General features: G+C 37.8%; 1 long non-coding RNA gene across 2 annotated transcripts in view; it reads right to left on the bottom strand.

Moving 5' to 3' along the window:
- LOC106505035 (uncharacterized) overlaps positions 1 to 27478 on the bottom strand; it is a 165651-nt gene that overhangs the window by 44887 nt on the left and 93286 nt on the right. The window contains exons 3-4 of one of the 2 annotated variants that reach the window (XR_002347097.2): positions 12579 to 12688; positions 9862 to 9993 (exon numbers count right to left, since the gene is read on the bottom strand). This is a non-coding gene — a long non-coding RNA (uncharacterized LOC106505035). The remainder of the gene's footprint in view (positions 1 to 9861; positions 9994 to 12578; positions 12689 to 27478) is intronic. The other variant, XR_014816513.1, reaches the window with a different exon arrangement.

Below are 27478 nucleotides of genomic sequence, written 5' to 3'. Positions count from 1 at the left end.
GGGCTAATGGGAGGGAATAATTGTATTTTGCATGGGATAAGGACATGAATTTAGGGGGTTTTGGTGGAATGCTGTGGACTGACTTATGTCTCCCCCAAATTCATATGTTAAAGGCTTAATCCCCAATGGTAACTGTATCTGGAGAGAGGGTCTTTAAGACGTAATTAAGGACAAATGAAGCTTTAGGATGGGGCCCTAATTTGATAGGACTGTAGTCTTATAAGAGCAAGTTCTCTCTCTCTCTCTCTCCCCCTCCCTCTCCTCCTCCCCCTCCCCTTCCTCCTTCTCCCCTTCTTCTTATTCTCCCTCTTCCTCTCTTTCTTTCTCCCTCTCTCCTTCTTCTTCTCTCTCTCTCCCACTCTCTCTCTCTCTCTTTCCCTCTTATGTGAGACAGCAGCCATCTGCGAGATAGGGAAGAGAGCTCTCATCAGAAGCCAACCCTGATCTTGAACCTGCAGCCTTCAAAACTGTGAGAAAATATATTTCTGTGGTTTAAGCTGTCCATCCTGTGGTATCTTGATATGACAGTCAGGGTTGGCACTATAATAGAAGTATAATTTTGTGTCCCTGTACATTTTAACTGGTATAAATGGGAAATTGCCACAGCGTAAATTCTGTTTCCTCCTGTTTTCACTTTGCATCAACAGTTTAGCTGTGTCCATGTGGCTGGATGTTTATCTAAGTCATTACTTCTGACTGCAGTGGAGTGCTCCAGTGTATGCTTCCAATATAGCCTCTATGCTTTAGCAACAGACTCTTGGGATGAGCTGAATATTCTAAAACACAACCCCTAATAGGTTTCTATGGGAGTAAATACATAGACATTAAAATTTCGGCTCAAGTATTATATATGGGTCGAATTTCTCTCCACGCTGCCAGACTGCTTTTCCAATGGCCACAACAGTCTGTACTTCCTTGGGGAGTGCTGAGTTCCTAGTCTCAGCAACATTTGGCATCATCCAATCTTCTACTTTTTGCCAGTCTGATGTCTATAAATCAAGAAGTTTTCAAATGTACTTCTCATTTATGCCATTACTATTGATGCTGACATCTCTTCCTACACATTACACTGAGGTTTCCTCTTCTGAGACTTCATAATTCATATTATTTTCCCATTTCTAAATTCTGTGTTCAATCTCTTCCTCTTAGGTTTGCAGTCATTCCTTAAAAAATGCTAGATAGTAATCCTTTGTCATTCTTTTTTCTTTTTTCTTTTTAGGGCCACACCTGTGGCATATGGAGGTTCCCAGGTTAGGGTCGAATCAGAGCTACAGCTGCTGGCCTATGCCACAGTCAGAGCAATGCAGGATCCGAGCCGTGTCTGTGACCTACACCACAGCTCATGGCAATGCCGGATCTCCGACACACTGAGTGAGGCCAGGATCGAACCCGAATCCTTATGGATGCTAGTCAGATTCATTTCCTCTATGCCACAATGGGAACTCCTCCTTTGTGACTCTTAGACATTGCAACTGTCCCCAGTCACTGCATGTCTCAGATTTGTGGAACAGAAATCTTAATTGTGCTATAGGCAAATACATGTTTTTCCCTTTTTGTCTTGTTTAGATATTTCAACCCTAAGTCACAAAGATATCTTCCATATTTTCTTTATAAACTTTATAGAACTACCTCTCACCTTTTAGGTTTTCAGTCCCTTCAAATTTTATGTTTATATATGGTATGAGTTAGGAATCCAAATTTATTTTGCTCTACCCAGTGAGATAGTTTTTCTCAATTTATTAATAATACATCATCCCCTTCTCCATGTTCCTCTAGCACATGCCAATTTCTCAGTCATAAATGAAAAGTTCTGAGGTCCCTTTCTCTTTCATTGGCATAATTTATGTTTCTGGGACAGACCTCACTTTTTATTGATTGCTTGTATATGATAAAGAAAGTATCCCCCTTTCATTTTTTTGCAAATTTACCTTTTCACGTCTATTTATTTTTCCATATAATTTTTAATCAATTTGTCAAAAGCTCCAAAAATCCTATCAGAGAATTTATTAAAAATACATTGAATACATATCTAATTTGATGGCAGCAGTTTTAAAATCCTGTATTGCTCCATAAATGAACACGATCTATTTGATTTAGTAACATCTTATTTTATATCTTTTAATAGAGTTTTTGAGTAGTCTGAAAAAATTTTTGTGCATCATTTATCTTATATACACAATGGTATATCGCTCAGCCATAAAAAAAGAACAAAATCTTGCAATCTGTGACAACATGGATGGATCTAGAGGGTATTATGTTTAACTAAATAAGTTAGAGAAATACAAATACTGTAGATGTCACTTGTATTTGGAATCTAAAAAAGCAAAACAAATGAACAAACAAAACAGAAACGAAGACATAGATACAGAAAACCAACAGATGGTTGCCAGATTGGGAGGGATTGGAGGGATGAATTAATAGGTTAAGGAGATTAATTGGTACAAACTTCCAGTTACAAAATAAATGAATCATGGGAATCAAATATACAGCATGGGAAATATAGTCAGTAATATTGTAATACCATGGTATAGTGACAGATGGTAGCTAGACTTGGCATTGTGATCATGTTGTAACATATAGAAATACTGAATCACTGTGTTGTATACCTGGAACAAACAGTGTGGTAGGTCAGTTATACTTCGGTTAAAAAAAATTAATAAAGAAGGAAAGAGGAAAGAAAGAATTGCTGTATGACACCACAGGATCAATTTTCTTAGACATTTTTTGTGTGCTTGAGAAGAGTATATGTTCTTTAATTCCGAGGCACATTTTTCTATGTTGTTTGACTGCACTTACTAATTTGTGTTGTTCAAATCATATATATATATATATATATATGCATATATATATGTTTCTGATCATATGGTTTATTCAATCTATGAATTCCTAAGAAAGATATGTTAAAATCTTTCACATGATGATCTATTTTGTTAATTTCTCTCCATAGTTCTGACAATTTTCACTTTATGTGTTTTGAGGCCATATTATCAGGTATATACAAGTTTAACAATTGCTAAATTAGACCTTTTGTCTTTATCTAATTATCTTCTTTATCCTTAGTGATGTTTCTTTCTCAAACATCTATTTTTACTTATTTTAATCCATGCTTTAATTTCTTTCACTAACATGAGTTAATTATCAGCAATGATCTCTTTAAACACTGTTTTTGCCCAGTTCTCTTTTCTCTTCTTCTGGGACACCAATTACACATAGATTATAACTTTTCAGACAGTATCACTGAGTCTCACTAAGTTTGGAAGTCTGTATTTTTCATTCTATCTGTGATTTTGTTTTTGTCTTTTTGTTTTCTGAGGGCCAGACCTGTGGCATGTAGAGGTTCTGAAGCTAGGGGTCTAATCAGAGCTACAGCTGCCAGCCTATACCACAGCCACAGCAATGCCATATTTGAGCTGTGTCTGTGACCTACACCACAGCTCACAGCAATGTTGGATTCTTAACCCACTGAGCAAGACCAGGGATCAAACCCGGAACCTCATGGTTCCTTGTCGGATTTGCTTCCCCTGAGCCATGATGGGAAGTCCTGTCTATGATTTTTAATTTGAATATTTATTATTGATTTGTTTGTTGCTGTTCTAGCTTCCTTTCAAACCCATGAAATTAGTTATTAATTTCAGATACTGTACTTTTCAAGTTTATAATTTCTATTTCATTCTTTTTATGGACTTCAATCATCTTGTGTTAGTCTCTAACATTAAATCTTTATTTTAATATATTAGTAAAGGTTAAAGTCCAGGTGAGTTAACTTTAACAAATGAATCACATGTAGACATGTTTATATTTTGGGTTTTTTTTCCTTTTGGATTTTAGTCATATATATATTTTTCTGTGTCTAGTATTTTTAGATTGAATACTGAACTTTTTATGTGAAAATTATGACTGTTCCAGATGATAGTGTCTTCTTTGAGAAATAGCTCACATTCTCTGTACTAGGCTAATAGAGTGGTACTGATCTTAATCCAACTAGGAACATGCCAAATCAAAGCTATAGTCATACTAATATCATACTGTTTTGATGATTGTAGCTTTGTAGTATAGCCTGAAGCCAGGGAGCCTGATTCCTTTAGCTCTGTTTTTCTTTCTCAAGATTGCTTTGGCTATTTGGGTTTTTTGTGTTTCTATACAAATTTAAAATTTTTCAGTTCTGGTTCTGTGAAAAATGTCTTTGGTAGTTTGACAGGGATTGTACTGAATTGCTTTGAGTAGTAGAGTCATTTTGACAATGTTGATTCTCCCAATCCATCTGTTTGTATCATCTTTGATTTCTTTCATCAGTGTCTTATAGTTTTCACAGTGCAGGTCATTTGCCTCTTTAGGTAGGTTTATTCCTAGGTCTTTTATTCCCTTTCATGCCATGGTAAGTGGCATTATTTCCTTAATTTCTCTTCACAGAAATATAGATCAGTGGACAGAGTAGAAAGCCCATAAATAAACCCCCACACATATGGCCAGTTAATCTACTACAAAGGAGGCAAGAATATACAATGGAGAAAAGACAGCCTCTTCAATAAGTGGTGCTGGGAAAACTGGACAAGTGCAAGTAAAAGAATGAAATTAGAACATTCTCTTACACTATGCACAAAAATAAACTCAAAATGAATTAAAGACCTAAATGTTAAGGCCAGATACTATGAAATTTGGAGGGAAATATAAGCAGAACATTCTTTGACAAAAATTCCAACAATATCTTTTTGGGTCTGCCTCCTACAGTCATGAAAATAAAAACAAAAACAAACAAATGGGACCTAACTAAACTTAAAAAGCTTTTGTACAGCAAGAGAAACCATTAAAAAATGAAAAAACAATCCACAGGATGGAAGAAAATCTTTGCAAATGAAGCGACTGACAAAGGATTAATCCCCAAAATATACACACATTTCATACAGCTTAGCTTTATATTAAAAAAACCCAATCAAAAAATAGTCAGAGGATCTAAATAGACATTTCTCCAAAGAAGACATACAGATGGCCAAAAATCATCTAGATGCTCAACATCACTAATTACTAGAGAAATGCAAATCAAAACTGCAATGAGATACCACCCCACAATAGTCAGAATGGCCATCACCAAATAGTGTACAAACAATAAATGCTGGTGGAGAGGGCGTGGATAAAGGGGAACCCCCATATACTGTTGGTGGGGATGTAGGTTGGTGTAACCACTGTGCAGAACAGTGTGGAGGTTCCTTAAAAAACTAAATATAGCACTACCACATGATCCATCAATCCAACTCTTGGGCATATACCCAAAGAAAACCATAATTTGAAAGGGGACATATACCCCAATGTTCAGTATATATTTACATATATATTTATATAAATAGTTAGCAACATTTACAATAGTCAAGACATGAAGCCAGCTATAAGACCATCAACAGAGGAATGGATAAAGAAGATGTGGTACATATAGCCAATGGAATATTACTCAGTCATAAAAAAGAATGAAATAATGCCATTTGCAGCAACATGGATGGACCTAGCGATGACTATCATACTAAATGAAGTAAGTTAGAGAAAGACAAATATCATATAATATCACTAAGTGGAATCTAATTGAGAACGATATGAAAGAACTTATTCACAAAACAAAAACAGACTAAAAGATTTTGAAACCAAACTTACAGTTACCAAAGTGGAAATTTTGGGGGGAGGGATGGACTGGGAGGATGGGACTGGCATATACACACTACTATATACAAAACTCATGGGAAACATGGACCCACTCTATAGCACAAGAAAATCTATTCAATGCTCTGTGGTAGCCTATATGGGGAAGTCTGAAAAAGAATGGATATATATGTATATGCATGGCTGATTCACTTTGCTGTATACCTAAACTAACACAACATTGTAAGTCAACTATAGACCAATAAAATTTATTTTTTAAAAAAAGCATGAGGAGTATCTGCTGTTGTGCAGTGGGTTAAGGATCTGGCATTTTCTCTGCAGCAGCTCAGGTTACTGAAGAGGTGCAGGTTTGATCCCCAGCCTGGTGCAGTGGGTTAAGGATCCAGCATTGTTGCAGCTGTGTTTTAGGTTACAGGTGGGGCTCAAATTTGATCCCAATATTGACCAAGTCCAAATAAGTTAAAGAGAAAATACATTAAAAAGTTTTCGTTGACCACATTTGAAATCAGTGACAAATGTATGACTAGGAAATCTCCCAAATATTGAAAAATTAAAGCACACTTTCCACATTACCCAGTGATAGAAAAAAATCACAACGGAAATTATTAAATAATTTGATCTGACTAAAAAAGAAAATGCATGTAGAATATAGGTAAAATAGCTCTTAAAGGGAAATTTATGACATTAAATACTTGAATCAGAAAAGAAGTTTCCAAATTAATTATCTAAACGTCTACCCTAAAGGAACAATTAAAAAAAAAAAACAAATTAAACCTAAAATATAGAAGAAATTAAAAGATAAAAGAAATTAATTATACAGCAAAACAATTAAGAAAATAAATTATTTCTTAATTATAAGAAATAAATAATTAAGAAAATAAATGACATTTAAGAATTATATACAATTGATAAACATCTACCCAGATCAAGCAGGAAAAGAAGGGAGATGATACAAATTAGCAATATCAGGAATGAAAGGGACATCACCACAACCTCTACACACACTAAAGGGCAATAAGGAAACAGAAATACCTTTATGCAAAAAAGAATCTACAAGTTAGACAAAATGACCAAATTCCTTAAAAGGCACAAACCACCAACACTCATTTAACAACAATAACAAAAACAGTTACTCTGAATAGTCCTGTATCTTAAAAAGACATGAAATTCATAGCTAAAAATGCAAGCACCAGATGGATTCACTGGTGAATGCCATTAAAAATTTAAAGAAGAAATAATACCAACACTATACAAATTCTTCTAGAAACAGGAAGAGGAGCACTTCTGTATTTATGAGGCTAACATCACTGAAAGTTTTTACTTTTACCAGAGTCTCTTTATTTCCCCTACCCCAGTTTTTTGCAACCAATATTCTACTCTCTGTTTCTATGAGTTCGACTTTTTTTTTGTTTGTTTAACATTCTGCTTTAAGTGCTACCATACTGTATTTTTTTTCTCTGTCTGGTTTACTTTACTTGGTATAATATCCCCAGGTTCCTCCATGTTGTCACAAGTGACAAGATTTCCTTCTCTTTTAGGGCTGAATAAGATCATTATCCATCTTTCATCCATTCATCCATGGTGACATGTAGGTTGTTTCCATACCATGCTTATTGTGAATAATGCTGCTATGAACATGGGAGTACAGATAATCTCTTTGAGATAAAAAATATCCACGTCCTAATGTCCTAATCCCTGAAACCTATGAATATGTTATTTTACATGACAAGGAGGAATTAAGGTAGCATATAGAATTAAGGTTGCTAATCAGCTGACTTTGATATGGAGAGATTACCTTGGATTACCCAGGCAGGGTCAGTGGAGTCACAGGGTCCTCTTAAAAGGGAGGCAGGAGGGCCAAAATCACAGAGAGATTTGAAGATGCTATAGTTATCTTTGAAGATGAAAGAAGGACTGTAGGTGGTCTCTAAAAGTTGGAAAAGGCAAAAAAGCATATTTTCCAGAGCCTCCAAAACATCTTGATTTTAGTCCAATAAGACTTATTTTAGACTTCTGGCTTCTAGAACTTCAAGGTCATGTATTTGTGTTGTTTTAAGCCACTGAGTTTGTGGTATGGTAGCAAAAGGAACTAATACAAAGTTCCTAGGCATTCAGTAGAGAGTGCTAAAAGTTTGAAGTACTGCTTATGGAGATCAGATGAAGTACTTGATCAAACCTGGAGGTTTTAGGAGGCGTTAACTAGGCAGGGAAGGAAGAAAAAAAATATTCCAAGGAAAGAGAAGATCCTGAACAAAATCAGGAAAACAGGAAACCTGAGCATATAGAAGATCATAGCTTGAAACTTACAATATTAAGATAGAAGCCTGGTAAATGATGTGATATGTATGTGTTTGTATACATAAAAGTTACATATATCATGAGCAACGGCAGGATTGAAAATAGAACCCGAGACATGTTCTAATGAGTAGTTCTAATTTGTAACTCATCTTTGGAGTATCACCAATCCAAATCCCTGTTTCTACACTAAATAGTCGCTTTTTTTTTTTTTTAATTTTCTTAGTTTAGAAAATTTTTTTGAAAGAAAAATTTCTTAAAATTTGAAAGCAAGGGCAGCACATTCTGGGCTTTTAATTCCAGTCCCACCGTCTATAAGGGTGTATTAACTTAAGCAAGTTCTCTCCCAGACCTTCAAAATCCTCATCTATAAAATGTTAACAATTATACTTGATTTGCAGAGCTTTTGTGAGGCCGAAATACGATGATGCCTGCAAAGTGAATGTCACAGTCACTACTTCCAAAACTATTCTTATTTTTATTCTTGTGACGAGTTCTTGTGGAATGTTTCTTAGAACTTAGGCAATTAGCTTGTAGAAAGCTTCTGCAGCAGTTTTTTCTGCCTCTTACTCTGAACAGTGACTGACAATAAATGAGTTTGTTTTCATTATACCTTGACCGAATAATATTGTTAGCACAAAAAGCTATGCAAAAGAAACTATAATTTTCAAAAGCAACAGAGTGTCGGCATCAGAACAGACTGATAAGCTGTGGGAATTATGCGATATTATTTTGAAGTATTTCTTCTTTGGTGGGACAATAAAATTACCTAATCTCATAGATTGTGCCAAACAGAGCTACTGTCTATAATTTCTGCAGTGACACTGGATTTATAGACCAAAGTCAATAGGTAGCAAACTAGAGAAATGAGTGTTGAGAGTGTCTATAACTAGGCATTACGTTTATACTTTGTGTTGTGTAAGTTAGTAAAATTACTTCATTCTTAACTCCTTCTACAACCTGGGCTGTATACTCACTCCCATATCTTTTGTGTAACTGGGTGGGAAAATATTTCTTGATTTCTATTGTAAATAGAGGCTAATGTGTCTGAGCTTGATTTAGACCTTGAGATAGCCTTGGTATCCTATGGTTGCATAAAGGGCAGAGAAAATACTGAAATCATTACTGGATAATCCAGAAGTCAGAGAAATAGAGAAACAGAGGACTTGATCAACTTATACCATTTTTTAAATGTTTGAAATAATTATTAACTGGATAATGTTTCAATATTCAATATTCATAATTTCAATATTGAATTTTTGTTGACCAATGTGTAGAAATTAAAATATGTTATGTGCATGTATCATATATAAACATTTACACTTAAGGTATGATTTAGTGTTTTTTTTTTAGGGCCGCTGGCCTACACCACAGCCACAGTAATGCCAGATCCATGCCAAATCTGCAACCTGCACCACAGCTTGCAGCAACCCACTGAGTGAGGCCAGGGATCACACCTGCATCCTCATGGATACTAGCCGGGTTCATTTCCACTGAGCCATAACAGGAACGCGTAGATTTAATGAACTCTATTTTCTAAGAATACTTTGCTTGATTTTATTATAGGCACCATTCAAGTCTTCACCTACTAGGTCATGCAATAGCGTTCACTAATTAATGAACATAGCAAATTTAAAATTTTGTAGATTTTACATGAAGCATTGCCTTGTTCACCAACACTTAAATTAGCAGGCAGTGTGCACCTATATTTTAGGGATGATACCTGTTGATGTTTGTATTCCCAGCACTTTGCTCAGTGTCTGGCAAATTGGAGATGAATGAACACAGCCTGAGCAAATGAATGAAAGACTCCTGAAGGAAGTGATAAAGACAGGAGTGATTAAATAAGACGTTAGCATTCTGAAGCTCTCAAAGGTGTAAGGAGAACAATGGTTGCTGTATATTTAATGAGGAACATACCTGAGGGGTGGGGCTGAGAAGCCCTACATTTCTGAGCACCCAGAGCTGGAAGGCAGTGGCTGATGGCTAATCAAGCAGGTGGACATGCTGCTCTTTCCAGATCTTTTATTGGACGCAAATTTCCAGATATGTCTTGAAATAAAAAAGAATATAACATAATATTTGGTCAGTCTGATACGTTTTGTGTATTCATTTGTTATTTTATTTCTTTCTGTGTTTCTTGCTTGACAAAAAAAAAAGAAGAATCACCACATCGAAGGCCGTAGCTCTTCTGCATTTTGACAAAAGTTTGAACTTGGTGCTTGAAGAACACAAAAAGCAAAGAGGAGAAGAGTCATGGATCCTCTGGTCATTAACTGCATTATATTGGCCTGGCCCCTGGGACCATCTGGCGCTTATTTTCCTAAGGTGCAAATTGAGAACATAGAATTGGATATCTACCAAATTCCTTCAAATCTGATACGCAGTGATTCTTACTAAATATATGATATGGGGGGTAAAGATAAAAAGCGTGGTAGTTAAGGTCTACCTTTACTTCTTCCTTCACTAACTTTGCATTTAGTGAGATGTGCCTTTTTCCTCCTTACGTTGCTAACGTATTCATGTCCAGCTGTGCATATAAATGGAAATTTGAATGATCAACATTGTCCATAGCTCACCCCAGCCCTGGACTGAAGCAGAGACAAGGAGGGGTGCAGAGGACAAGAGTCTGGTTACCTAATTCCAAGAAAAACAGTCAGAAGATAAATTTCCACGGGGCTCTGTCTGATGGGAAGCATCTTGTACTAAGGAAGATGGAGCTTAAAGAAGAGAGATAAGGAGGAAAGTGACCAAGTAGACAGATGGAGATGAGGGATGAATATAGATTTGGGGAGAAGGTCCACCAGTGAGTTTCAGAGAGCTGGAGAATTAGAGAAGACTGTGGTCAATTTGCTATGAATTATATGCTACGATTAATTCTTCAAGAAAAATAATAATCTATTTCTAGATTGCTTAAAAAAACTTTTAAGTTAGAATAGTTTTATAGAATAGTTGCAAAAATAGTACAGATTTTGTGCATATATGCCACATCCGGTTTCCCCTGTTAAGCTCTCAGATCACTGTGGTACGTTCATCACAGCTGACATTGTGATGAACTAACATGGATATGTTATTACCAACTAAAACACGCTGTATTAAAATGTCACTAGTTTTTCTCCAATGGTCTTCACCTGTTCCAGGATCCCATGCAGAATATACTGCATGTAGCAGTCATGTCCCTTCAGGCTCCTCTTAGCAGTGACAGTTTCTTGATGACCTTGACAATTTTGAGTATCGCTCAGATAGTTTGTACAATAATCTCTCACTTGGGTTTCATCTGATGTTTTCTCATTATTTCACTGGGGTTATGGGTTTGGGGAGGAAGACCCTAGAGGCGAAGTGTCATTCTTATCACATCCTATCAAGGGTACATGCTGTCTACGTGACTTACTGCTGATGGTGTCAACTGCCCGGCTCAAGTAGCGTTGATGAGGTTTCTCCACTCTAGAGTTAGTGGCCCCTTTCCTTTCTGTGCTCTTTGGGAGCAAGCCACTAAGCACTGTCCACAGTTAAGGGGTGGAGAGTTCTATTCCACCTCCTTGAAGGGCAGTAGCTACATAAATTACTGGGAATTCTTCTCATGGGAGATTTGTCTCTTCTTCCTCATTTATTTATTTAATCATTTATATGAGTATGGGCCCATCTTACACTGGGTTATAATCACAAATTTAGTTGCCTAAATTCCTTTTTGTGCTTGGATTAATTTTCCTGAAGCTATCCCCTGAGGTGCTCATAATTCCTTAGGCTACTTTTGAGGCTTTTTCTGTTAGTCCAGAAGGCAGACTTGGCTGAGGCTCCTTGCAAGTCTTTGCCACTTTCTTCACTGTGTTAGATTTTGCTCATAGTCCTGGGACCAAGAGGCTTCCATCATGGTAGTAAACCATTGCTTAGACATTTCATTTAGCAAAATCACATGCAGTGTCATGAGTCCTTGACCCCAGGGATTTTAGTCATTAGACTTACCCTATAAGGGCTTGGATGGCCCCAGGAGGGTGGCTGAGAAAAGGCTTACTTGTGTTCTTGACAGGCTATTACATAATCAGGACAAGATCACTGAATGTATGCACATGCTAACCTTTTGTTCCTTCATTTATTATTAGTCTGATTTAAATATAAATTTAAGACTTGATGCCATTCCAATGACCCTGACACTTACATTCTTGCTTCAAAAGACAATAAGTGAAGTATCTTGAAAGATGTACATTGTTAGGATGGCTATGTTTTTTTTTTTTTTTCCCCCCACTGTACAGCAAGGGGGTCAGGTTATCCTTACGTGTATACATTACAATTACATTTTTTCCCCCAGCCTTTCTTCTGTTGCAACATGAGTATCTAGACATAGTTCTCAATGCTATTCAGCAGGATCTCCTATGTTTTTAAGGTGTGTCAGCAGTACCAAACATACAATGTAGCCCTATTTTAAGACATTTTTTACATTGTTATGTCAATCAATGTGTTGACTACTGTAATAAATAATCTCAATATCTCAGTAGGTTAACACAGTAAAGGACTATTTCTCATTCAAGCAAAGTCCAATGTGAATATTTCTGATCAGGAAGCTCTCTTGTACGGCTCTCCATCTGGTCACATGGTTGGGAAAGAGAGATGCACACAGACCACCTGCATGTCTTACACACCTTCTGGGAAGTAGGCTACGTTACTTTCACCTCCAACTCCTTTCCACTGGCCCGTGTTCAATCTCTCCATCCTACTTGGAGGCAGTGAGGGACTGGAAAATGCGGTCTTCCTGGAACCCAGGAGGGCAAAAACAAACAGATTATTGAACACAGGGCTTTGCGTCTGCCACAGCTGCTTAACCTATTTTCCTGAAGTGATAGTAAGTTACACAGAATCCTCTCTTTCTCCTTAAACACATCCTCATCCTTTCTTACCCCTCTTTCTCACGTTTTCTTTCAGGATTCTCTTGCATTCTCTTCCATTTCTTCATGATTTGCTGTTCTCCGTGATTCTATCTTTGATTGAGAACTTTCTTCTGGGCCTGGGTTCTCTTCGGTGATCCTGTCCATTTTATTGGCTTCAGCAGCTGGGGATTTCCACTTCCACTTCTGCCATCCATATTTCTGTCTTGACCTCCTGATGCGTGTTTCCAAATGCTTGCCAGGCATTTCCATCTAGACGGTTCAGAGGCTCTCAAACTAGCATATCACAAGACACATTTACTGTCTTTCACTCAGTTTTACTCTTGTTCATCGCTTCTGCCATTTCAGGGAACAGACCATCTCATGGTGGTTTCTCAAGCCACAAATGGGAGGCCATTCTGGAATTTTTGACTTCCTGTTCATGATCCAGCTGCTCTCTATGTCTTTTTATTGGCATACCCTGAAGAGTTCTTTAAATTTCTTTTCTATCCATCATCATTGCTTAATGCTTAATGCTTAAACTTAGGCTTTCATTGTCGCACATTCAGAGTGTTCTCAGCACTACCCAGCCATTTCTACCCTCTGAAAGACTCCCTCCTCAATTGTATCCTCCATGTGGCCACCAAAGTCATATTTTTAGAAAGATCTGGTTAGCTCACTCTTCTACCTAAAACCTTTCATTGCCCCCTCATCAGATGAAAGCTATGGCTCTTCTCTCAAAGGAAAAAGTGAGACTTGTGACTAAATGATCAAACTTCCCTATTTTCCCAACTCCCTCCCTTTTCCCCAGAATGGCTGCTCCTGCCTCGTAAACAACCAGGATACTAAGGGGAAAATTTGAGTCATGCCAACTCAGAATGTAAATGATAGAAAGTAAAAACATGCTAAATATCATCTAGGGTGAATCAATAATTAAATGCCACAAAACCCAATTATGGACATCAAATCCAAAGGGCCAGTGGCAGTGCTAAAGCTGAAGTTACAGTTGGACAGACAACACCTGAGGCCACCAAGATCCAAAGTAGGCCAGTTACAGGTAGAAAGCATCTGAAGCAATTAACTCCAGCAACTTTAGGGCATCCAATTCACAGTTAGCCTATGTTTGCTGGTTACCAAGCTAATGGATATTTAGGGCAAAAATTGCAAAAAATGCAAAAAGCAAAACCAAAAAACACAAAAGTGTGGCCCCAAATCAATACTTTAGGCACAGTGACTTTAAGTTCAATTCTAAATGAATCTAAGTGAAACCAAAATTATACCTCCATAGGACAGAGAAAATAAAAACTCTAAATGAACTGGAGACACTCTTCAATCTGAAGAGTGGAACAGATATAATTTGAAAGGAAAGTTATTTTTGTTCAGAAGTGGTAAGTGGCTTGTGGTACCTTTTAGGTACCCTTGCAGGAAGTTGCACATTTTCACTTACGTAATATCATAGTCCACTTGGGCTGCTGTAACATATTACAATAGACTGGGTAACTTCTAAATACAGGCATTTATTTCTCACAGTTCTGGTGGCTGGGAAGTCCAAGATCAAGATGCCAGCAGTTTTAGTATCTGGTTGAAGCCCACTTCACGGTTCATAGATAACCATTATGGAAGACAATCTACTTCAGACAAATCCCACCAATTTAGATACTAATCTCATCAAAAAAATACTCTCACAGAAACATCCAGAATAATGTTTGGCCAAATATTTGGATATGGTGGTCTAGCTGAGTTGACATATAAAATTACCTATTATAAACAGGATATTGACTTTTAAGAGAGTGGCATTTAAGCTTTTAAAAATCAAATATTGAGTATAAATCCACTGGAACACATTTTAATACAGCATATAAAATATATAAAGACACATAAAATTGGCAAATAAATTAAAGAATTGAGGTCAAAAGACTTCCACCAAACATATAATAGCAATCTCCAAACATAACTCAGAATTTCTGGCTGCACAGCTGAGAGCGAATTCTTCTTTTCACTTAGACTTGTCTCCTTAAATCATTTCTCTGTATATTGGAACACCATAGCCATTATTTTACACTTTAACTATAAAAAATTATTTTCTTGAAAAAACCCAAATATCACTTATTAAAAATGTATGAATCTTTTGGTATTTAAGATATTCTGGGTGTTCACAATGTATTCTTTCATTCTGTAATTTAATATCGAGTTAGGTAATTCAGTACCTATTTTGCATGAGGCACTTTACTGTACTCCATGGAGGTGAACCAAGAGTTGAAATAAAGATAAATCATAGCCCTTAATAAACAAATTTTGAAGGGAGAGACAAGACCTTTGTAAAAATTTGTTTAGTATAACAAATATTATAACTGTTATAACATAGAACACATTCTTTTAAAGTTCAGAATAAATTACGACTATCTTAACATTTTAAAATATGCATTACTAAAGAGGTTCTCCTTGTGGCTCAGTGGTAATGAGCCTGACTAGTACCCATGAGGGTGCGGGTTCAATCCCTGGCCTTGCTCAGTGGGTTAAGGATTTGGCATTGGGTTAAGGATTTGGTGTTGCCATGAGCTGTGGTGTAGGTCACAGACATAGCTCAGATCTGGCATGGCTGTGGCTTTGGCTGTGGCGTAGCCCTGCAGCTGCAGCTCCAATTCAACCCTAGCCTGGGAACCTCCACATGCCACAGGTGCATCCCTAAAAAGCAAAATAAAATAAAATAAAACGACAAAAAAATGCATTGCTAAAACAACCTTTTTTATCACGCTTGGAATGCAGAAGTAATTATATCTCCTTTATAATACCCACTAATTACTTCATTAGCAAGAAGCCCAGCATTTCCCTTTAGGAACCATTACTTGCTCTGAACTGTACAAGTTTACTTATTCAGTTTACTTACTCAAGTTTACTTATTCAGCCCAAAGTGGCCAGTCATACTTCCAAATGTCACGTGGAAAGAACAAGGAGGTCTAACTAAAGCACTGGTGAAATTGCTCAGTACCAGCCATATCACTTAACTACTGAGCCTTGGATGCTTGGCCACTTGTAATGATTCCTTTGCTGGCCCCTGCTGCAGTTCTTTTAAGTCATAACCAAATATTCAATCATTGTATCAATCAACTCTGCCTACTAACGACTATGTGAGAGGCTGCCTTAATCTAGCCACAAAACTACCATTGCACATAGTTATTATTTTCCTCAATATTTGCGTTTGTCCTAAAACTACTTTGTATCTTTTGTTGGTTCTCTAGAAGGGTTTCATCGTGGTGTTAAAAGTTACATTCTGATATTACTTAGTTAATTTAGAATCTATGGTCTCCGTAAGATCAGAAAAAAAAAAACATATTAGATCTTGCGTATAGGGGTTGCTATGGAATTGATTTGATGTATATTTCATTTTACGGCTATTCAACTAAGCAATTTATCCAGAAAAAAAGAAGCTCAGAGTTGTTTTCTTTAAACAGGGGCAAATGAACCTAGTAAGTCTTCCTGTAGTTGAGGGGGAAAATGTGATTGTCAGCTTAGGTGTGCTGCTACCTGGGAGAGGCACATCATATCTGCAGTTCCTCTCCATCAACAACAGCCTTTCAAATCAGGATGACAATTTTCTGCTCCATTAAGGAGAAGGCAAGACACTGGGTACATGGAACTTAACAAGAAAGCTAAGCAGTGTTAAGTGAGGAAGCTAAAGGCAATCTGAAGACTGCATCTGTAAAGAAGTTAAAGCTTATAATAGCAGGAATAAAAGATTAACTAGTGAAGCTACTAAAAATGTCAGTACAGTGGGAAGCCCCCAAAAGGTCTTTGGCCAAGCTAAAGATAAGTGGCTTCTTTCCAGACTAGAAACAGACTAGAGCTGAGATTTGAGTGACAGCAGCTAAGGATCATCAACAACAGTACAGAACTGTTCCTAAGTTTTTATTAACATATTTTAATCTTGTTTTTGATTTGGTACTTACTATTAAAATAATAATGATGTTTCATAATTCAGGCCAATATTTATGCTTTACTATGTTAATGAGTTACATTTTTATGCATTAATGTTAAAGTGTGCAACTGCACACATAATCAAGCCACCAGCCAGCACTTTGTTGCAATTTATTCTAACAGAAAGCAAAACATCCAGAAAAAAATGAGGTAACTTTTGATGACTGGTGTTTCAAAACCATAATTGATCCTGTGAAGAGGCAGCAAATGTCATGCAGATTAAAGATGGAAAGAAGTCTAAATCCCATCAAAGATTTATGTTATGTTTGCACCTCAGTTTTTTTCCCCCTGTTTCTCACATAAATATCATTACCAGCAGAGAAACAAACACATAAAAAATAGTTTATTTTTAAAAACTGATATCTGGGTAATTTTTCAGGAACATATAATAAGTTCAAATTTTTGAAAAAATGAATATATTTATCTGTTTATTGTATTTTGTATTTCTGATAAAAACCGTATTTTGTTTTACAATTGAACACTCAATTATCAGATTTCTGTGACTGCCAGTAATTCTGGTTTGCGTTGATTTAAGCAACAGAATCAAAGTATGTGGCATTATGAGGGATTAATGGCCAGCTAGGACTGGTCATGGAGGACTGATCCACAGGAATTATCTTTCACCAAGGTTTTTACTGCTTTCTAATGCTGAAAATCAGAACAGGGAAAGTAGGTGAAATAAAACAATAAAGTTTCAATTATCATACAAATAATACCAAGGGATTATCTTCAGGACATGAATGTTTGAGACATGAGTCAACTTGAATGATAAATAACATTTCAATGCTCCTTTTAAGTGGAGTTCATTCCTTCCACACCAGTCAAAGGACTTATTTCACTAATTCTCTGGACAAATACAGGGGTTGAAATAAAGGGACAAAAATATGTAATTCAGGTATTATAACTGACCAAGAGGAATTAATAAAAAAAAAATCACACTTTTGCACTAAATAGACCTTCCATGCAAACTTATCTTCTAATATAGTATACACAAAACAAATGTAATTGTGCCTAAACCTGTGTATTTTAAGGGACTTAAAAGTAGTGTTGTGTGATCCAGTCATTATTTTTAATATTCCAAAGTATCCAGTGAACATCACATTTTAGTCTTTGTTAGAACTGGTTGGGATGACTAAAAATCCAATTGCTTGTGGTTGGAATTCAGTCAACTTAGTATCAAAACAAGGGTTAACTTTACAGAATACTGTTATTCACAAACATTGAGAAATTGCTTGCATCCTATAATCTGTGGTTTAGGTGACAAAATCTCATGCCATGGGGCTCAGGGCAGGGAGAGTAATAAGAAGATCTCTGAGTGGTGCCTGCTCAGCTGCACCAGCCAATTAAAGCTGAGATCAGGCTGGGAGAAAAGACACATGGATTCTCTGAATCAGGGGGTCCGCAATCAACCACCAAGGAAAAAGTGTCGAAGTAGAGATTTCCATGCAGTGCATCTGCAAGACCTTTTAGGACCTGAAACTGACTTGTGTAATCATTGTCGATGAATGTGTGTGTGCTCATTTCCAACAGCTTTTAGCCTGAGGATGAGATCTTTTACAGATTTGTTCTTTTTTAATAATTTAAAATATATAATTAAATAAATATCATATACTAAAATATGGATGTGTGTATTATGTATCATATGTATAGATACACACATATATATGCACATATATGTGTATGTATGTCTATAAAATACTATGCATATAGTATTGCACCTATACATACAATACTTACATAGACACATATATTTCCAATTCAGAGACTGAAGTGGCATAAACTTAAAAGAGATTTTCTCTATGTTTCTGAATTAGCAAAGGAATTCACCTTCATTACTTCCTAGGAAAGAGTTAATGGAATACTTTTTCTGCAGTCTTTTTCAAAGTAACTTACTGCATATTGAAGGTCAGAAATCAGAGAAGCAGATGCTATACAAGACAAGATTATGTCACCCTTGATGTCCAATTATCAGTGCTCACCGCCTTTGTTCTTATATCCCTATCCCACCTACCTTTTCCATGAACCCATAGAAAAACTGACAGCCACCCTTTTACACTACTCTGTTAGACACTAAGGCTGGCATTCTGCAAATCACAGCTCTGCTTTGCCTGCTCACCCCCTATCAGTTTCCACCAATAGTGGCCACTAGAGGGAGCCTAGAAGGCAGGCTCCTTATTGCTTTCTTGGGTCCTATCCTTGTGGCTGCAATGGCCCTCCATCCTGAGACGGCCGTTTGGCCTCAGTCTCCTGCGTTATTTCAGTGTTCTTGGAACTAACATGAAGGATGCACTTGCAGAGGTATAGGTACCAGCACTGACTGAGAAGTCTTCCCAGCACTTCTGAGCTCCTGAGGTATCAGCACCTGTTGGGCAGCACCCAGAAAGCCCTTCTCCTGCCATCCCCCACCCCCTCGCACACATGGTTCTGAGTTCTAGCTCCTCTGGGCTATAAAGGCAGGACTTCGGGAGAGACTGGATGTGGGTGAGAGAGGCAATAAAGAAAACGCTTAAGATGCTGGTCTGGAGAGGTAGTGGCTTCTTATAGGTACTCCCTCTGTGGCTGTTACTTCAAGGTCCCCTCAGTTGTTCATTTCACCAACGCCTATGGAACCAACTTATATTAAATTCTTATTGCTGAAATGTCCAATTCTCACTGCTGAAATGTCCAATGTATTTTCTTGGATGGACAGTTGCTGAAACACCACTTCCCCAGAAAACTGCTTTCTTTTGGTGCCTAAAATAATCAGATGAACCAGCTTAACCCATGTCGATTATGTCATTAATAAGCATTAGTTAAGCTCTTCAATGCATAGGCATAAAATATTAGGAAAATGACAAGAAATAAAACCTAGTTCCTCATTCGATCACCATTTTCTAGCCACACTGTCCTTCTTTCAGCTCCTCAGCTAATCCATGCTTTCTTCCAGCTCAGAGTCCCCACACATGCTGTTTCTTTTGCCTAGAATATTCTTCCCGACATTCACCTGGTTCACACTATTCCTTTTCCACATCTAAATCCACTTATCATTTTCTCAAAGGAAATTTCCCAAACCCTCCAGGGTGCTCAGAGCACCCTGTACTTCTAAAAAGAGTAGTATTTAAATAAATAACTGAGTAATTAGTTACTAAGGGCTAGAATTTAAATTCTAGTATGGCAGAAACCATTTCTGTAGAATATCACCTGTTTTATAACTGTTTCTCCAGTTCTTTTCATCTTAGACGTTAAATAACAAAACCATGCAATTATAATAGTTATTGAAGACCAGCTATGTGCTAAGCACTATATAAACATGTTACATGTATAATTTCAATTAACCCTTCCAACAATCTTAAAAAAAAGATACTATCATCACATCAAACAATGAAGGAGCCTAAGGCACAGAGACAGTAAGTGGCTGGAACAAGGTCATACAGCTAGCCAGTAACGCAGCCAGGATTCCAGACACTCTTACTCCAGAGCCTATACTTAGATTCAATGAGTGAGGGAAAGACAAAGCTGACAGTCTAATTGGGAAGAAAAGGCTTAACAGAGAGACAGCACACGTTAAGTTTGAGAAAATTTGTGCAGACAATCTGTGTCACCAGAGCACAGAAAAAGAGCCAGTCTCTAGGGCAGGGGTGGTGAGTGTTCACAGAGTGGCTGGGATTTCTGCTGGACCTTGATAAGGAGAAAGAAGAAGGGCTCCTAAAGCAGAGGAAACAGCCCAAGAAAATGTCTTTCAACTCCCTCACCTTCAGATAGCCTTTAAAAACAAAGAAACTGCTGGAAAAATTATGAGATGATTTTTTTTTTTTTTTTAGGATTGAGACTTTATGACTCTTTTCCCAGTAGCCAAAAATAAGCAGAGTTACCAATTTCTTATAATAAGGACAATCACAAGGAACATGGGAATGTAAGCCAAGGCACAGTTGGGCAAGTGGCAGACTGCAACAGAGGGCACCCAGAGCAGGAGGCCTACCATTGGCCACTGCGGACACAGTGGAGGAAAGCCAAAAAACAAAAATAACGCCCCAACCCCAAAACTGGCAGAGTTGCATTTGTCCTACAGAGACAGGCAGGAAATCTGTGTTCCAAAAGTGACACTGGGCTGGGTCTCAGCGTTCTCTGGAAAAAGCACAGAATAAAAGGAAGGCTGCAGGATTCAGCTGACAAAATTGTTCAAAGCCAGAACCAAAAGAAGTCACTTAGAGAAATGGGTCAGGAAGTGGAGCTGGCACTTTTAGCAGAAAAAAAAAAAAAAAAAAGAAAGATGAAGGCTGGTTCTTTTAACGGTTGGGCATATAGAAAATAGGAAAGCTTAAGGAAGGATAGAAAGAAAAAAAAAACCACCCAGATTCAGGCAGATTTTTTTTCTTCACTTAGGAACAGCAGAAAGTTAAGAATTAACATGGTCCCTTGATGTGCCCAGGATCAAATACACTGACCTGGATTTAAATCCTCATAAACCACTTTGATTTTGATACTTATTCCTTTGCACATGATAAAATTTGCCCTCCCTTATGAAAGAAAATGTTATTTTTGCATGGTTTTATTTTCTTTATCTTACTATTCCATATTGCTAAATTTTGATAAACCCAGTTCCATTCTGATATACTCTTAAAAATATTTCCTGACATTGATACATGAAATAAATTAATTGAGATAATACATTGATGTACACATACAGTTCTGCAAAAGCAGAATTATTCACTATCTGTTATTTTTTTAAACCCCAAGTCACTCAACAGCAAGTCTGAGCCTCTCTCCGACAAGAAATATATTTCTTCATCATTTATCATTTGTTTTTCAAAATGTGAAAACTGAAATCCAGAGCAGTGAAACAACTAAGTCGCAGCTTAAAAGGAAGTGATTTAGAAAAGGCATTCGCTAAACATCAAATGTTAAGGAAAACACAAAAGAAGTTAAGCCAATGCAGATCTTGAGTGTTACATAGAAAACCCAGAGAAATGATAAAAGCTTGAAAAAACAGATTCCTGAAAATTCCCACCATAAAGTAGTTCACTAGTCTGCAGAGAAGTTCTGCAGAAATCACTTCATTTTCAAAACAATCCAGTGAATTGGCTAAGTCAGCTCTTTGGCTAATGATTCATGTTGATAAATGTCTCCCCGTCGACTGTATCCTTACCACCTACATGAAAAATTCCACCTCATTCCTCCAATCTTCACTCACAGCAAACCTTATTAACTAATGATTCAGAATGTATTGCCTCCACTGTCTCATTCAAATATTGATTCTTCAACCTAGTCCAGTATGTGCAAGTTTATTTCTCCTCTGACCCCCACTTTACTAAATCTAACGGCTACCTTTAGGCCCTCATCTTTCTAAGCATTCCAGTAGTATCTCATGCCTGTTCCCACCTCTCTCTGCCGAAAACGTTCTCCTTCTCTGGTTTCCGTGACACTCCATTCTCTCGGATTTCCTTCAGAATAGAGTTTGCTCTTTCTTAGTTTCATCTGCCAAATTCTTCCCAGTTTCTTAGTGTTTAAGTGTCTCGGGAATGTATCCTCAACTATCTGCTCTTCTCTAGCTATACTTTTGCCTTAGTTACCTAAGTGAGTCCAATAACTTTAAAGGATTACCAAAGTTGTATCTACAGCCCTAATCAACCTACTCTCAAACTCTCAACTCATATTCTCAACTGCCTACCGGACAACTCCACTTGAATGTCTAATAAAATTTCAACTCAATGAATCTAAAATACTACTTCCCTCCCCATAATGACAAAAATCTAGGTATGCTTTCAGTTTTTGTTACATCAGTATGTTTTATTACCATTTATTTATCCATTGCTCAAACCAAAAGTCCAGAATGCTCTTAGAGTCTTCTCTTTTCATCATTGTCTCATACTTAACCTCTCCAAGTCTTGGAGAGATTTTTAACTTGTTTTCAGATCTGTGTACCTATTTCTGTAACCACTGCCAGGACCCCATTTTAAGAAGTTTTTGAAGGTCAGACTCTAAAGTTTTTCCACTCACGAGCTGTGTGGGCAAGTTATTTAACTTCTCTGTGCTTCTGTTTCCCCACCATAAAATTTCCTATCTTATAGAATTGACAGGGTTGTGAAAATTATTCCATCAACATATGTACACTGCTTACAAAAGAAACTGGAATTTTTAGCTTAGGACCATGTAGCTCTTGTTTTTTTTTTTTTTACTTTTGTTTAAAAAAAAATTCTTCTGAAGAACTTAACAGAATCCAGAGTCTACATAAAATTCACCCACATGTCCAGGATACAGTGCAAGATTAATTTACACACGAAGAAACAGAAAAATACAAGCCAAATGCAAAAGGAAAGGCAATCAATGGAAGTTACTCCTAAAAAGATCCAGATGTTCAAATTAGTAGACAAGGATTTTTAAAGCAGTTACTACAACTATGCATAATATTAGAAAGAAAAATATCTACATAGTGAATAAAAGAGCATGAAAATTTGGCAGAGAGACATAAACTACAACAAAATATCAAAGGATATTCTAGGGCTAAAAAATAAAAAACTAACCAATTTTAAAAAATCACTGAATGAGATAAAGAGCAGATTGAAGATGACAGAACAAAGTGAACCTGAAGATAGACCAATAGATTATCCAACCTGAATAACTGAGAGGAAAACAATTGAAAAAAATTTACAGAGCCTCAGGGACCTATGGAATAACATTGAAAGTCTCATAAAGTGTCATTGGGATCTCAAAAGAAGGGGAGAGAAAACAGGACATAAGTATATGTGTTTGGCAAATGCACTGACGAGTACACTTAAATATGTGCATTACAAACATGTATGGAAAAAAGGCATTATAATAATACAGATTCCTAGTTAAGCTTATTCACGCTAAAATATTTAGGAGTTGTGTGTCCATACCTGCGCGCACTTTGAAATGCATCAGAAAAAAAGATGGCCTGATAGAGGAATGATTAGAGAAACAGATACATGACAAAGCAAGAATAGTGAAAAATTAATGTTAGAATTTTTGAGGTAGGTATCTAGTCTAACACTCTATAATTTTTTCAACTTTTCATTTTTATTTTAAAATAATGGAAATTTATAAATTGAGTAAAATATTTTTAGTGTTTTTTGGGGTCCAAATCTTCCCAAAATGATCTATAGAAAAAAATTGCTAAAGGGTGTAAGTGCTATAGATACACATTATTATTCGAACTATTTTTATTTTTCCTGGACAACTTTTAGAGCCTCCTGGCTGGTCGCTTTGCTTCCTCCCTCTCCAATTCATTCTCTATGTAGCAGCCAGAATGACACTATAAAAATGTAAATCTGAGAGTTCCCACTGTAGCACAGTGGGTTAAGGATCCAGTATTGTCTCTGTGGTGGCACAAATTCAATCCCTGGCCTGGGACAGTGGATTGAGGATATGGGGTTGCCACAGCTGTGGCTTACGTTACAGTTGTGGCTTGGATTCAATCCTTGGCCTAGGAACTTCCATATGCTGCAAGTGCAGCCAAAAAAAAAAAAAAAAAAAAAAAGAAATATGGACATGTTGATTCCCCTGCTTAAAACTCAGAATAAAGTGTCATCTCCTCTGAGCGTACAAGGCCTGCCTCCATGGAGTACCTGCTACTTGACCCACCATGACCCACCAAGCCCTTTCCCATTGCTGTCCCTTCTGCCTGTAAGGTCTTTCCCCCAGCTCTCGAGTGACTGACCAAGTCTCATGCTCTGGCTCTATCCCATGATTCTTTTTTATTTCCCTTCAACCTGTAATTATCTAGGTTTTCCTTTATTTGCTTATTGTCTGTCTTCTCAGCAAGAGCTCATAAAAGTCAAGAATTTCATTCTTATTCACTGCTCTCTTCCTGGGGCCTGAAGTGGGCTCTGATTAGACGTGAAGTATTTTGTGTAAGAGCTCAGTTATTAAAATGCAAAGCTGGGAGTGCAACTCAGTTGTTCGGCGATTTCGTTCATGATAGCAAACGGGTAGGGGAAACTCTACTGCATGATTTCTCTCTTCCTGGAGTTTCAAGTCCAGAAAAGAAAAGATCAAACACAGAATCCAAGGGATAATTGGTTCCACACTCCAGAAAATCCCCACACTTCATGCTTCTCACATCTTTTCCCTTGAGAATCCAGGCTCAGCATCGTAAGGATTAATCACGTCCCTTAATCTCCCACATGGTGCGTCTGCCACTAAATCCCTTGGTATTGGCCTCTATTCTCTACTCTGCAGCCAAGACAATCCTTGTGAAATGGAAATCTAACTGTTTTGTTTCTCCACTCCAGACCCAACAGCTGTCTTCAGATGAAGTCCAATCTCGTTAACCTTTCCCTCCAGGCTCCTCAGCAGAGGGAGGGAGACGCCTCCCCACAGGCAAGGCCCTTTCCTGTCATTCCTCTCCCTCAACTGCAACCCTCCAGATCCCCAAACAACCATTACTCTCTCTCCCTGTAGGCGCCTTCTCCGGCCCAGAACTCGGCCAGCTCTTTGACTTCCTCCCTCAGCCTCAGGTGTCAGCTCGGACCCCGCTTCCTCTGTGAGAGCTTCTCTGACACCCCGCCACCCCGCACCCCCGCAGGTTAGGTGTGTTTGCTGTGTGTTCCCACAGCATCAGATTCTTCCTCTATCATAACACTTCTACTTTTTATATTTGCTTTTTTGTCTTCCTTTGCTGTTCTTTTGTAAGCTCCCTGAAGTCAGAAACCCCATCTATCCTGTTTTTCTCACCATTATATGCCCAGGGGTTAGTAAATATTTATTGGATGGATGGATGGATAAATCATAGCACTTGAAATCTTCTCTAAAATAATCAGATAAACTCTCTTAAATAAACTGGATGAGGCTTTTATTGAAAGGAAGCCTCAGTCAAAAGGCAGAGGACTACTGGTGGCAGACACTGGGGGACACAGAGGAATTCTCACTTTTTGGTTGCAATGTTCTATCCGTACAAGAGTTAGTCAGTTTCTTCTGGTTGAGAGAGTTTATTTGATTACTTTGGAGAATCACTGCATACAGAGAAAAGGCAGACATTCTAGTAAGTGACACTAATAATTCAGAAGGATAAAGGGCTGGACACTAGGAACATTAAAAACTTACTTCAAATGCTCTCATAGAAAAACTTTAATAACTCAGTACCAGGTATATTTGCATGCCATAATTTATAGAGGATTAATTTATTTAGAGTTTTTTTGTTTGTTTGTTTAGGGCCGCACTTGTGGCATATGGGAGTTTTCAGTCTAGGGGTTGAATCAGAGTTGCAGCTGCTGGCCTACACCACAGCCACAGCAGTGTAGGATCTGAGCCGCCTTTGCCACCTATACCACAGCTTCTTTCCCACTGAGTGAGGCCAGGAGATTGAACCTGCATCCTCAGGGATACCAGGCAGGTTCGTCACACTGAACCACAATGGGAACTCCCTCAGAGAGTATTGAGTTACATGGCTTTTACTGTGCTTTTCACAATCCCCAGTCAGAATTCTGACCTGGTTCGCCTCTTAACAGATGCTCATCAAAGCATGTAGTTTCCAGGATTGATGGCAGTTCTAAGGACACAGTCAGAGAACACTGTTTTGTTTTTTTTTTTTGTCTTTTTTTTTTTTGTTGTTGTTGTTGTTGTTGCTATTTCTTGGGCCGCTCCCGCGGCATATGGAGGTTCCCAGGCTAGGGGTTGAATCGGAGCTGTAGCCACCGGCCTACGCCAGAGCCACAGCAACGCGGGATCCGAGCCGCGTCTGCAACCTACACCACAGCTCACGGCAATGCCGGATCCTTAACCCACTGAGCAAGGGCAGGGATCGAACCCGCAACCTCATGGTTCCTAGTCGGATTCGTTAACCACTGCGCCACGACGGGAACACCAGAACATTGTTTTGATCAACAATACAAGTATCATTTTTTTAAAAAAAACCCCAGTACAAAATCTCATTCTTAGAAGAGCTATTTCTGAGTCTGTCTTCCCTACTACCAAATAAAAAGAATAATGCAGTTAAATTCAAGGGACCTTAAGAACACATATCAGTCTCTTGTCATGATTGTGCTCCTAAATGGCAAAAATTTCTCTAGAAGTCAAGCTATGGCAATTCCCAGACTTTCATTAAATGTACAGTCGGCTCCCTGATGCTGTCTTCAAGGACTAGGTTAATGAAAACAAGCTCCCTAATTAAAAACACAGTTTTAATATTTACTTTCCAAGGAGTTGTAAAGGTACCATAAACAAACTGTAATCCCCTCCAATGTTTGCATAGCTATCAGGCTTCTGAAATCATTAGACTTATTCAGTTTTAAAGTTTCACAGGTATAGCACCAAATTCGCAATGGCTGAAGATTATTTCATAGGTAGTGAATCTCAGTCCAGGTGTATAAGAAAGGAAGCTATTTCATAGTTACTTTTTTTTTCACTAGTGCCAGCCTCGAAGAGAGTTGACTTTTTTGTTGTTGTTGTTGTTGCTATTTCTTGGGCCGCTCCCGCGGCATATGGAGGTTCCCAGGCTAGGGGTCGAATTGGAGCTGTAGCCACCGGCCTACGCCAGAGCCACAGCAACGCAGGATCCGAGCCGCGTCTGCAACCTACACCACAGCTCATGGCAACGCCGGATCGTTAACCCACTGAGCAACGGCAGGGACCGAACCTGCAACCTCATGGTTCCTAGTCGGATTCGTTAACCACTGCGCCACGACGGGAACTCCCATAGTTACTTTTTAAAAAAAATTTTTGGCCATGCCTGGGGCATGCAGGAGTTCCTGGGCCAGGGATGGAAC

Source organism: Sus scrofa, chromosome 9 (genome assembly GCF_054392235.1).
Source record: "Sus scrofa isolate SSC_HxYL_T2T_F1_AM1 chromosome 9, Sscrofa_HxYL_maternal_Yorkshire_Landrace_v2.0, whole genome shotgun sequence".
In the NCBI taxonomy this organism is placed as follows: domain Eukaryota; kingdom Metazoa; phylum Chordata; class Mammalia; order Artiodactyla; family Suidae; genus Sus; species Sus scrofa.
This window is presented reverse-complemented; position numbering and strand designations above follow the sequence as displayed.